Source organism: Procambarus clarkii, unplaced genomic scaffold (assembly GCF_040958095.1).
Source record: "Procambarus clarkii isolate CNS0578487 unplaced genomic scaffold, FALCON_Pclarkii_2.0 HiC_scaffold_206, whole genome shotgun sequence".
NCBI classification, from domain to species: Eukaryota; Metazoa; Arthropoda; class Malacostraca; order Decapoda; family Cambaridae; genus Procambarus; species Procambarus clarkii.
In genome coordinates, this window is record NW_027189239.1 from 26,505 (window position 1) to 40,946 (window position 14,442).

The 14,442-nt window shown below is 44.8% G+C and overlaps 1 non-coding gene across 1 annotated transcript; it reads left to right on the forward strand.

Moving 5' to 3' along the window:
• Nucleotides 1–6,312: 6,312 nt before the first annotated feature.
• Nucleotides 6,313–6,431, forward strand: LOC138361148 (5S ribosomal RNA). Its single transcript, XR_011226815.1, has one exon. It is a non-coding gene; the product is annotated as a 5S ribosomal RNA (ribosomal RNA).
• Nucleotides 6,432–14,442: the final 8,011 nt, after the last annotated feature.

Genomic DNA, 14,442 nt, shown 5'->3' on the forward strand with positions numbered 1-14,442 from the left:
CCCGCCCGCCCGCCTGCTTGCCTTGCCTTGCCTTGCCTTGCCTTGCCTGTCCTGTCCTGTTATTGCCTTGCCTTGCCTTGCCTTGCCTTGCCTTGCCTTGCCTTGCCCTGCCCTGCCCTGCCTTGGCTGCAGCTGGCTGGGCCGTAAATCAACTCTTAACAACACCATACCACACCACACCATCACTCATCACCCATCACCCACCACCGGCCCCAGTCTCCCAGCCTCTCTTATATACCCGAGCAGGCCCTTTAAATTATTTGAATTGTTGCACTTCGGCCAATGGCAGGCACGATCGCTGCTGCTCAAACATATTCTGGTTCACAAGTATTATAATATATTATATTATATTATAATATATAATATATATATATATATATATATATATATATATAATATATATATATATATATATATATATATATAATATATATATATATTCATGAAACACATTAAAACCTTGATCATTTATTCATTCATTACGTCTAGTGAAGAATTGCTTTTGTTCATTTGTATGATTAAAAATTAATATAATATGAATTCCTCGCTTAAAGTAAAATATAAAATATATATTGGATTTATATGATTGGTTAATATTCCAAGTGATGCTGAATATCCCCTATAATTTTGTTTTGTTTGTTTGTTATGTACACATTCCAAATGAAATCAATATAAATGTTATTATTAATGTTTGAAAGTTGATTGTCTACTTGAATCTCTCTATTAAAGTGTGTGTGGCTCCGGATGGAGCCTGGTTATGGTATTTGTCGTGGTGGGTGGCAGAAGTGCTTACTTCTTCTCTGTCTTCTTTGGCAAAAGAACTGCCTGAATGTTTGGAAGAACACCTCCCTGTGCAATGGTTACGCCAGACAGAAGTTTGTTGAGTTCTTCGTCGTTGCGGATGGCCAACTGCAAGTGACGTGGGATGATACGGGTCTTCTTGTTGTCACGTGCGGCATTACCGGCGAGCTCCAGAACTTCGGCAGCGAGGTATTCCATGACGGCGGCTGCCAGGTAGACAGGAGCGCCAGCACCGACGCGTTCGGCGTAGTTGCCCTTACGCAGCAGACGGTGAATTCTGCCCACGGGGAACTGAAGTCCGGCCCTGCTGGAGCGAGACTTTGACTTGCCCTTCACTTTGCCTCCCTTGCCGCGTCCTGACATTGCTGCTGCTGTTGTGGGTTTGTGGTGTTTTATGCCGCCCCGCAGATCGAGCTTCGTGTTATATACCCCGCTCAGGATCAAGGGAGCCCGCCACTGACCAATCAGCGCGCTCCGCCACGCGACCCGCTCTGAGCTGAGTCGCGAGCGGGATATAAAAGGAAAGCTCGCCTCGCGCAAAAGTTCATTATTGTATCGCAACGCCAGCCAGCACGAGCATCATCATGCCACCCAAGGCATCTGGAAAGGCTGCCAAGAAGGCCGGAAAGGCCCAGAAGGCCATTGCCAAGGGCGATAAGAAAAAGAAGCGCAGGAGGAAGGAGAGCTACAGCATCTACATCTACAAAGTGCTGAAGCAGGTCCACCCCGACACTGGTATCTCTTCCAAAGCCATGTCGATCATGAACTCGTTCGTGAACGACATCTTCGAGCGCATCGCCGCCGAGGCTTCTCGCCTGGCCCACTACAACAAGCGTTCCACCATTACCAGTCGGGAGATCCAGACGGCTGTAAGGCTCCTGTTGCCCGGAGAACTGGCCAAGCACGCCGTCTCTGAGGGCACTAAGGCCGTCACCAAGTACACCTCCTCCAAGTAAACGGCTTACTTACTGCCCTGTGGTGGTGGCTTGGCCTCAAACCAACAAACTCGGCTCCATTGGAGCCACACTTTAATTTCTAAAGAGATTGTGAGTGTTAGACACCAATACTATTATAACAAAAACCTCTGTCACTGAAAGCAAATAGCTATAAAATGAGAATATTTATGAAACTGTCTGTGTGTGTTTCTCTCTCTCAGTCTCTGTCTGTCTGTCTGTCTGTCTGTCTCTGTCTTGTCTGTCTCTGTCTTGTCTGTCTGTCTGTCTGTCTGTGTCTCTCTCTCTCTCTCTCTCTCTCTCTCTCTCTCTCTCTCTCTCTCTCTTCTCTCTCTTCTCTCTCTCTCTCTCTCTCTCTCTCTCTCTCTCTCTCTCAACACATATAAGCACTCGGTATCTTTTTTTTTTTCTAGAGATTAGAGATTCATTGTTATGTTCCACATTAGGATTACTATGCAGGCCACCCTCTTAGGTTTGAAAATGTCAAGAAAACGGTTAATTTAAAATGTCATCTCCTAACTTAACAGATTAAGCCAGAGGACCGAAAACAGAATAAAACAGGACTGGACAGTATGTCACTTATACAAGCTGCTTTTATTTCTAGTACAGTATGACAATTTTTATTTTGGGGGGGGGGGGGGGGGGGGTGGGTGATCCTTGACAGTGCATAAGAGCGAAAAGCGACGGCGTTTTGTTTGTAAGAGAACAGGTTGTACTACAAATGACTTGATTTATTGATATCACGTGTATGTATGACACCTAAATTAGTGTATTTGTTTATTTATTTATTTATTTATTATATGTGTAGATGAAGGTTAATTCATATGACTGATGCTAGGAATGTCTGAAATCTCCTTAGAAGGATATTTTGGCCCTGAGAAGGGCCGAGTTTGGTGTATACTAGGGTGGTCGATTTAGCTTATGCACGCTCTCCACGGATACGGCGAGCAAGCTGAATGTCCTTTGGCATGATGGTGACACGCTTGGCGTGGATGGCACAGAGGTTAGTGTCCTCGAAGAGACCGACCAGGTAAGCCTCGGATGCCTCCTGTAAAGCCATGACGGCAGACGACTGGAAGCGAAGATCGGTCTTGAAGTCCTGGGCAATCTCGCGCACCAGACGCTGGAAGGGAAGTTTCCTGATGAGCAACTCGGTGCTCTTCTGGTAACGACGGATCTCACGCAGGGCGACCGTTCCGGGCCTGTAACGGTGAGGCTTCTTCACACCCCCTGTGGCAGGAGCAGACTTGCGTGCTGCCTTGGTGGCCAGCTGCTTACGAGGAGCCTTGCCTCCCGTGGACTTGCGAGCAGTCTGCTTGGTGCGAGCCATGGTGAACAACTGTGGTTTGTGATGGCCGGCGCCGAAAAATTTTTGCTTATATACGCCGTCTCGAGGCGCTTGCTCGAGCGCCATTGGCTGCTCGACTCGCCTACGTCACCCCGTTGCCCCTCCCCTCCTTCCTCTGGCTGCAGCCAACAGGCGGCTCACCTCAATCACTATTATCGCTGATTTTGCTCTATTTTTTGGATTTGTGCAAAAGTCATTTCACAGGGACGTGAAACAGACGAGTAGGCAACTGCAGTTTTGAAAGCGTTGTGAGAAAGCCGTGTCTACTCGACCACAAGCGTAAAGTAAGGGCAGGCAGGAGTTGCAATGCTACTAGTACGTCCGCTTGATGGGATATAGTCGGGAAATCGTGCGGGCATTCGTCAATTCGATTCACACAACTTCAACACCATGACTGGACGCGGCAAGGGAGGCAAGGGACTCGGAAAGGGTGGCGCCAAGCGTCATCGTAAGGTGCTACGTGACAACATCCAGGGCATCACCAAGCCCGCTATTCGTCGCTTAGCTCGTCGTGGCGGCGTGAAGCGTATTTCGGGTCTCATCTACGAAGAGACCCGTGGCGTCCTGAAGGTGTTCCTCGAGAACGTCATCCGTGATGCTGTAACCTACACGGAACACGCCAAGAGGAAGACCGTCACTGCTATGGACGTGGTGTACGCTCTGAAGCGCCAGGGTCGTACCCTCTACGGATTCGGCGGATAAGAGCTTGGCTAATCCATCGATTCCACCCACCACCACCTCAAAACGGGACCTAATTAGGTCCCTATACTTTTTTTACTGAAGGGCTTAATAGACGATAACATAAATTGTTTTGATATCAGCTAGCACATTGGGTCTTATGAAATCTATTTTTTATCCTCGCATGCTTAAAGGGACTCTGATTGGGGAGGGAGGGGGGGGGGGGGGAAGGTTTGTTACGTTATATACTAGCAGAGCAGGATCATTGGTGGGGGGGGGGGGGGGTGAGGGGGAGAGAGAGAGAGAGAGAGAGAGAGAGAGAGAGAGAGAGAGATCTTTCCCAACTCTTCCTTTTTACATGAGTGAGCTACCCGTTTTATTCATTTTATCCTTCTCAGAGCTGTTTTGATAGTATCCAAATGATGGTAAATGAAAAGGGAGGACACGAATATCTACCCAGAATTCAGGACTGGCAATCGATATGCATGTTTGAGTGCGAATCTTTTTCTCTCTCAACTTAGGTATACGTTTATGTCGTACCTAAAAGCGAGAACCACACTATTGGGACAAGTATGCAAGGCCCAATTTTCCTAACAAGCACAGTTAATTTTGTTATTTTCGAACATTTCTTTCCAAATTGGTTTATCCAATTAACAGTATTATATTAAGATCATGAATTGCTGGGTTAGGTTAGGTTAGGTTAGCTTAGCTTAGGTTAGGTTAGGTTAGGTTAGGTTAGGTTAGGTTAGCTTAGCTTGGGTTAGCTTAGGTTAGGTTAGGTTAGCTTAGCTTGGGTTAGCATAGGTTAGGTTAGGTTTGATTACATTTCTATGTTAGATTTAACTCAAATTCAAAACAATTGCAGTCATTCGGCTTGTTAGTCAACTTGCCTCTAATAGGGGCAATTTGTCTAACAAGACTATTTAGTTTTGTGTGCATATATATATATATATATATATATATATATATATATATATATATATATATATATATATATATATATATATATATATATATATATATATATATATATTATAGCTTCAAGACTCCGAACCAATATAGAAGCATCAAGAGGAAGTGCTTGTGTTATGGGCCAATAGGCCTTCTGCAGTTACTTCCATTCTTATGTTTTTATTCCCATTGGTTCGTGTTTTATCTTGTGTAAATGTCAATCACCTTACCCAAAACTTTGGTACCATATCACCTCACCCATGTGTATATAAATATATATATATATATATATATATATATATATATATATATATATATATATATATATATATATATATATAATATACAGAGTAAATCTACCCCAAAAGTAATGATTTATTTGTCTACAAAACTAAACTCTTTTTGGAATCATATGAGGCCCCTCCACTGAGGGGGGAGGCCTGGATGTTTATTGTCATGTGTATTCATGCTGCTTGCATGTCGTCGTTTATTTTGCCTTTGTTGTTTTCTTGACAGCTTTCTTTGCCTTGGGTGGTTTGGGAGATTTTGAAGCTCTCTTTATTTTGGGCTTTTTGTTCCCAACAACAAGCTGCTGCTGCTGCTTCTTTTTCAAGGCTGTAGGTGGTTTGTTGCTTGTGGCGGCTTTCTTGGGAGTTACCACGGCCTTCTTTGCTGCTGTAGATGGTTTCTTGGTTGTGGTGGCTTTCTTGGGAGTTAGAACGGCCCTCTTCTCTGCTACGGCCAGCTTGAATGATCCACTAGCTCCACTTCCCTTGGTCTGAACAAGAATGCCGTCAGCCACTGCTTTCTTGAGAAATCTTCGGATGTAAATGGCGATCTTGGCAGCCTCGACTTTGTTGTTGGCAACAACGTACTTCTTGATTGCTTGTAGAGACGAGCCCTTACGGTCTTTGAGTGCTGCGACCGCGGCTAGAACCATTTGACTAGTTTTCGGGTGAGCAACCTGGACGCGAGGTTTCCTGGTGGTGGCCACCACAGCAGCAGCAGCCGCAGCCTTCTTGGTAGGCTTTGCTTCTACCATGATGATGATGAGATAACCAAGGTGATGAGAGACGCTCAGACAGTCACGGGGGAATGATGCTGCCGCCGCTTGAGCCGAACCTATTTATGTGCCGGCACGGTACAGAAGCTGCAACCTGGCAACTCGTCCACCAATCACGACGGTTGGTTTTACGGCTCCGAAACCTGGATCCCATATCTTCTCTAAAATAGAAGCATTTGTTCATGTTCTTTGTAAAAGTATCATAAAGCAGGACAGATGAGACAAATATCATAAAAACTGAAGAGCAGATGAGCACACACATGTTTGTATTACAAAAGAAAATCCACAAATTCATTAGAAATTGGCAGGGCAGGCTGAGGAAGTAGGTAGATGTAAAATGTCTGTAAATGGCGAAAGAACATAAACCCAAGACTGAATAAACGATGTTAAATATCCATGCCAAGGAGACAAAAATATGTTAGGATACAATTACCATTAAGACACCACAAGCAGGTCCGTATCCTGCCGCGATGACTTAAAAGAGTTGGTTATTAGCCACAATGTGTAGGCAGTCTCATGCCAACGGCCATACCACGTTGAGAACACCGCTTCTCGTCCGATCAGCGAAGTTAAGCAACGTTGGGTTTGGTTAGTACTTGGATGGGTGACCGCCTGGGAACACCAAATGCTGTTGGCAATAATGTTTTTTGTTTTGTTTTGTTTTGTTTCGTTTGTTTTTGTTTGAATGGCTGGCTCCACGGGAAATTCACGGAGTTGTGTGGAATAAGGCCTGGTAAAATGAATTAATATGTATGTCATGTTTAAAACAAACTCGCTTAATATAGATATTGTGTGAGGCTTTATACAAAAACAAACAACCAAAACAAAACATGTTGTATATATATATAGCTTAATCCGGGTTTGAACTCGCAACTCCAAGAATACGCATCACTTATATACACTTTACCACTGGACCACTGCTGCAGGACACAAGCTTGATGCTGAGGTATCAATTTAATGACGTAAATGCCATTTCCACAAATAAATGATAATTAAAAAGTATTTGTATGTACAAATCTTTTCTGTTTAAAAGGCTACAATATCAGTTACTGATATAATTTGTGTTAATGTTTCTATACCCACAAGAAGGCATATTTTTGCTTATATGTACCCCCCCCCCCCCCCCCCCCCCCCCCCCCCCCCCCCCCCCCCCCCCCCCCCCCCCCCCCCCCCCCCCCCCCCCCCCCAACTCCCACCTACTACCACCACCACCACCACCACCAATCACCACCAATCACCACCAATCACCACCAATCACCACCAATCACCACCACCACATCTAACCGAAAACCCCCTAACACATCAACCCTCCCCCCAATCAACAGGCGAAATAATAACCCTCAAATGCCTGCCTGCCTGCCTGCCTGCTGCAAGCCAATACTAACGGTCTTCTCAGAAAGAAAATCTCTTTGTATCTGTATTACTTGATGAAATGTATGATTCTAATAATGAAAATAAATTTTGATGTCGGTTGTATGAGCATAATGACCAATATGCACATGATATGAATGAATTAAATAGTGTAGTTTTAAGTAATTAGGTTGTAGACACATTAAGCGGATATGATATTTGACGCGTCCAGAACTGGTGATTTTTGGTTTAGTTTTAAATGCACCACCACCACCACCACCACCATTGCTTCCCCAGAGCCTAATTAAGGACCGGTAAAAGGAGTCAATATGTATGTCATCTATAAAACCAAAGAATGAATAAAAAAACACACACACAAACCTACATAATAGTATTAGGAAGATTGTATGGCAAAAAAAAAAAAGTATTATTCCCATTGGGTCGTTTGAACTCGCGACTTCCAAAATACCAGCCACACACCTTACCACCCAGCCACCATAGAGTTGGTATAATTGTGCAACTTTAGTTATAAAAGTAAAGTTCTTATTGTCTCAAATCTTATTGTCTGTTCTATGAAAAGGCATGATGTAAATTATGTATTTTTTGAATGATTGAATTGTAGGCACATTAAGCGGATTCGATATTTGATATATCCAGAAAAGGTGATTTCTGTTCAGTTTTAAAATGCATCACCGTTAACGCTAAAGGACTGGTAAAACGACTCGATGTTTGTCATTTTTAAAATAAACACTAAAACTAGGCCCTTAACATATATAATGTTTGAATATAAATTGAATGCATATAAATACAAAGTGGGAGTGGTGGCTGGCTGGCTGGGGCTGGCTGGCTGGCTGGCTGGCTGCTGCCTGCCTGCCTGCCTGCCTGCCTGCCTGCCTGCCTGCCTGCCTGGCTGGCTGGCTGGCTGGCTGGCTGGCTGGCTGGCTGGCTGGCTGGCTGGCTGGCTGGCTGGCTGCCTGCCTGCCTGCCTGCCCGCCCGCCCGCCCGCCCGCCCGCCCGCCTGCTTGCCTTGCCTTGCCTTGCCTTGCCTTGCCTGTCCTGTCCTGTTATTGCCTTGCCTTGCCTTGCCTTGCCTTGCCTTGCCCTGCCCTGCCCTGCCTTGGCTGCAGCTGGCTGGCTGGCCGTAAATCAACTCTTAACAACACCATACCACACCACACCATCACTCATCACCCATCACCCACCACCGGCCCCAGTCTCCCAGCCTCTCTTATATACCCGAGCAGGCCCTTTAAATTATTTGAATTGTTGCACTTCGGCCAATGGCAGGCACGATCGCTGCTGCTCAAACATATTCTGGTTCACAAGTATTATAATATATTATATTATATATTATATATATATATATATATATATATATATATATATATATATATATATATATATATATATATATATATATATATATATATATATATTCATGAAACACATTAAAACCTTGATCATTTATTCATTCATTACGTCTAGTGAAGAATTGCTTTTGTTCATTTGTATGATTAAAAATTAATATAATATGAATTCCTCGCTTAAAGTAAAATATAAAATATATATTGGATTTATATGATTGGTTAATATTCCAAGTGATGCTGAATATCCCCTATAATTTTGTTTTGTTTGTTTGTTATGTACACATTCCAAATGAAATCAATATAAATGTTATTATTAATGTTTGAAAGTTGATTGTCTACTTGAATCTCTCTATTAAAGTGTGTGTGGCTCCGGATGGAGCCTGGTTATGGTATTTGTCGTGGTGGGTGGCAGAAGTGCTTACTTCTTCTCTGTCTTCTTTGGCAAAAGAACTGCCTGAATGTTTGGAAGAACACCTCCCTGTGCAATGGTTACGCCAGACAGAAGTTTGTTGAGTTCTTCGTCGTTGCGGATGGCCAACTGCAAGTGACGTGGGATGATACGGGTCTTCTTGTTGTCACGTGCGGCATTACCGGCGAGCTCCAGAACTTCGGCAGCGAGGTATTCCATGACGGCTGCCAGGTAGACAGGAGCGCCAGCACCGACGCGTTCGGCGTAGTTGCCCTTACGCAGCAGACGGTGAATTCTGCCCACGGGGAACTGAAGTCCGGCCCTGCTGGAGCGAGACTTTGACTTGCCCTTCACTTTGCCTCCCTTGCCGCGTCCTGACATTGCTGCTGCTGTTGTGGGTTTGTGGTGTTTTATGCCGCCCCGCAGATCGAGCTTCGTGTTATATACCCCGCTCAGGATCAAGGGAGCCCGCCACTGACCAATCAGCGCGCTCCGCCACGCGACCCGCTCTGAGCTGAGTCGCGAGCGGGATATAAAAGGAAAGCTCGCCTCGCGCAAAAGTTCATTATTGTATCGCAACGCCAGCCAGCACGAGCATCATCATGCCACCCAAGGCATCTGGAAAGGCTGCCAAGAAGGCCGGAAAGGCCCAGAAGGCCATTGCCAAGGGCGATAAGAAAAAGAAGCGCAGGAGGAAGGAGAGCTACAGCATCTACATCTACAAAGTGCTGAAGCAGGTCCACCCCGACACTGGTATCTCTTCCAAAGCCATGTCGATCATGAACTCGTTCGTGAACGACATCTTCGAGCGCATCGCCGCCGAGGCTTCTCGCCTGGCCCACTACAACAAGCGTTCCACCATTACCAGTCGGGAGATCCAGACGGCTGTAAGGCTCCTGTTGCCCGGAGAACTGGCCAAGCACGCCGTCTCTGAGGGCACTAAGGCCGTCACCAAGTACACCTCCTCCAAGTAAACGGCTTACTTACTGCCCTGTGGTGGTGGCTTGGCCTCAAACCAACAAACTCGGCTCCATTGGAGCCACACTTTAATTTCTAAAGAGATTGTGAGTGTTAGACACCAATACTATTATAACAAAAACCTCTGTCACTGAAAGCAAATAGCTATAAAATGAGAATATTTATGAAACTGTCTGTGTGTGTTTCTCTCTCTCAGTCTCTGTCTGTCTGTCTGTCTGTCTGTCTCTGTCTTGTCTGTCTCTGTCTTGTCTGTCTGTCTGTCTGTCTGTGTCTCTCTCTCTCTCTCTCTCTCTCTCTCTCTCTCTCTCTCTCTCTCTCTCTCTCTCTCTCTCTCTCTCTCTCTCTCTCTCTCTCTCTCTCTCTCTCAACACATATAAGCACTCGGTATCTTTTTTTTTTTCTAGAGATTAGAGATTCATTGTTATGTTCCACATTAGGATTACTATGCAGGCCACCCTCTTAGGTTTGAAAATGTCAAGAAAACGGTTAATTTAAAATGTCATCTCCTAACTTAACAGATTAAGCCAGAGGACCGAAAACAGAATAAAACAGGACTGGACAGTATGTCACTTATACAAGCTGCTTTTATTTCTAGTACAGTATGACAATTTTTATTTTGGGGGGGGGGGGGGGGGGTGGGTGATCCTTGACAGTGCATAAGAGCGAAAAGCGACGGCGTTTTGTTTGTAAGAGAACAGGTTGTACTACAAATGACTTGATTTATTGATATCACGTGTATGTATGACACCTAAATTAGTGTATTTGTTTATTTATTTATTTATTTATTATATGTGTAGATGAAGGTTAATTCATATGACTGATGCTAGGAATGTCTGAAATCTCCTTAGAAGGATATTTTGGCCCTGAGAAGGGCCGAGTTTGGTGTATACTAGGGTGGTCGATTTAGCTTATGCACGCTCTCCACGGATACGGCGAGCAAGCTGAATGTCCTTTGGCATGATGGTGACACGCTTGGCGTGGATGGCACAGAGGTTAGTGTCCTCGAAGAGACCGACCAGGTAAGCCTCGGATGCCTCCTGTAAAGCCATGACGGCAGACGACTGGAAGCGAAGATCGGTCTTGAAGTCCTGGGCAATCTCGCGCACCAGACGCTGGAAGGGAAGTTTCCTGATGAGCAACTCGGTGCTCTTCTGGTAACGACGGATCTCACGCAGGGCGACCGTTCCGGGCCTGTAACGGTGAGGCTTCTTCACACCCCCTGTGGCAGGAGCAGACTTGCGTGCTGCCTTGGTGGCCAGCTGCTTACGAGGAGCCTTGCCTCCCGTGGACTTGCGAGCAGTCTGCTTGGTGCGAGCCATGGTGAACAACTGTGGTTTGTGATGGCCGGCGCCGAAAAATTTTTGCTTATATACGCCGTCTCGAGGCGCTTGCTCGAGCGCCATTGGCTGCTCGACTCGCCTACGTCACCCCGTTGCCCCTCCCCTCCTTCCTCTGGCTGCAGCCAACAGGCGGCTCACCTCAATCACTATTATCGCTGATTTTGCTCTATTTTTTGGATTTGTGCAAAAGTCATTTCACAGGGACGTGAAACAGACGAGTAGGCAACTGCAGTTTTGAAAGCGTTGTGAGAAAGCCGTGTCTACTCGACCACAAGCGTAAAGTAAGGGCAGGCAGGAGTTGCAATGCTACTAGTACGTCCGCTTGATGGGATATAGTCGGGAAATCGTGCGGGCATTCGTCAATTCGATTCACACAACTTCAACACCATGACTGGACGCGGCAAGGGAGGCAAGGGACTCGGAAAGGGTGGCGCCAAGCGTCATCGTAAGGTGCTACGTGACAACATCCAGGGCATCACCAAGCCCGCTATTCGTCGCTTAGCTCGTCGTGGCGGCGTGAAGCGTATTTCGGGTCTCATCTACGAAGAGACCCGTGGCGTCCTGAAGGTGTTCCTCGAGAACGTCATCCGTGATGCTGTAACCTACACGGAACACGCCAAGAGGAAGACCGTCACTGCTATGGACGTGGTGTACGCTCTGAAGCGCCAGGGTCGTACCCTCTACGGATTCGGCGGATAAGAGCTTGGCTAATCCATCGATTCCACCCACCACCACCTCAAAACGGGACCTAATTAGGTCCCTATACTTTTTTTACTGAAGGGCTTAATAGACGATAACATAAATTGTTTTGATATCAGCTAGCACATTGGGTCTTATGAAATCTATTTTTTATCCTCGCATGCTTAAAGGGACTCTGATTGGGGAGGGAGGGGGGGGGGGGGGGAAGGTTTGTTACGTTATATACTAGCAGAGCAGGATCATTGGTGGGGGGGGGGGGGGGTGAGGGGAGAGAGAGAGAGAGAGAGAGAGAGAGAGAGAGAGAGAGAGAGATCTTTCCCAACTCTTCCTTTTTACATGAGTGAGCTACCCGTTTTATTCATTTTATCCTTCTCAGAGCTGTTTTGATAGTATCCAAATGATGGTAAATGAAAAGGGAGGACACGAATATCTACCCAGAATTCAGGACTGGCAATCGATATGCATGTTTGAGTGCGAATCTTTTTCTCTCTCAACTTAGGTATACGTTTATGTCGTACCTAAAAGCGAGAACCACACTATTGGGACAAGTATGCAAGGCCCAATTTTCCTAACAAGCACAGTTAATTTTGTTATTTTCGAACATTTCTTTCCAAATTGGTTTATCCAATTAACAGTATTATATTAAGATCATGAATTGCTGGGTTAGGTTAGGTTAGGTTAGCTTAGCTTAGGTTAGGTTAGGTTAGGTTAGGTTAGGTTAGGTTAGCTTAGCTTGGGTTAGCTTAGGTTAGGTTAGGTTAGCTTAGCTTGGGTTAGCATAGGTTAGGTTAGGTTTGATTACATTTCTATGTTAGATTTAACTCAAATTCAAAACAATTGCAGTCATTCGGCTTGTTAGTCAACTTGCCTCTAATAGGGGCAATTTGTCTAACAAGACTATTTAGTTTTGTGTGCATATTATATATATATATATATATATATATATATATATATATATATATTATATATATATATATATATATATATATATATATATATATATTATAGCTTCAAGACTCCGAACCAATATAGAAGCATCAAGAGGAAGTGCTTGTGTTATGGGCCAATAGGCCTTCTGCAGTTACTTCCATTCTTATGTTTTTATTCCCATTGGTTCGTGTTTTATCTTGTGTAAATGTCAATCACCTTACCCAAAACTTTGGTACCATATCACCTCACCCATGTGTATATATAAATATATATATATATATATATATATATATATATATAATATATATAATATATATATATATATATATATAATATACAGAGTAAATCTACCCCAAAAGTAATGATTTATTTGTCTACAAAACTAAACTCTTTTTGGAATCATATGAGGCCCCTCCACTGAGGGGGGAGGCCTGGATGTTTATTGTCATGTGTATTCATGCTGCTTGCATGTCGTCGTTTATTTTGCCTTTGTTGTTTTCTTGACAGCTTTCTTTGCCTTGGGTGGTTTGGGAGATTTTGAAGCTCTCTTTATTTTGGGCTTTTTGTTCCCAACAACAAGCTGCTGCTGCTGCTGCTTCTTTTTCAAGGCTGTAGGTGGTTTGTTGCTTGTGGCGGCTTTCTTGGGAGTTACCACGGCCTTCTTTGCTGCTGTAGATGGTTTCTTGGTTGTGGTGGCTTTCTTGGGAGTTAGAACGGCCCTCTTCTCTGCTACGGCCAGCTTGAATGATCCACTAGCTCCACTTCCCTTGGTCTGAACAAGAATGCCGTCAGCCACTGCTTTCTTGAGAAATCTTCGGATGTAAATGGCGATCTTGGCAGCCTCGACTTTGTTGTTGGCAACAACGTACTTCTTGATTGCTTGTAGAGACGAGCCCTTACGGTCTTTGAGTGCTGCGACCGCGGCTAGAACCATTTGACTAGTTTTCGGGTGAGCAACCTGGACGCGAGGTTTCCTGGTGGTGGCCACCACAGCAGCAGCAGCCGCAGCCTTCTTGGTAGGCTTTGCTTCTACCATGATGATGATGAGATAACCAAGGTGATGAGAGACGCTCAGACAGTCACGGGGGAATGATGCTGCCGCCGCTTGAGCCGAACCTATTTATGTGCCGGCACGGTACAGAAGCTGCAACCTGGCAACTCGTCCACCAATCACGACGGTTGGTTTTACGGCTCCGAAACCTGGATCCCATATCTTCTCTAAAATAGAAGCATTTGTTCATGTTCTTTGTAAAAGTATCATAAAGCAGGACAGATGAGACAAATATCATAAAAACTGAAGAGCAGATGAGCACACACATGTTTGTATTACAAAAGAAAATCCACAAATTCATTAGAAATTGGCAGGGCAGGCTGAGGAAGTAGGTAGATGTAAAATGTCTGTAAATGGCGAAAGAACATAAACCCAAGACTGAATAAACGATGTTAAATATCCATGCCAAGGAGACAAAAATATGTTAGGATACAATTACCATTAAGACACCACAAGCAGGTCCGTATCCTGCCGCGATGACTTAAAAGAGTTGGTTATTAGCCACAATGTGTAGGCAGTCTCAT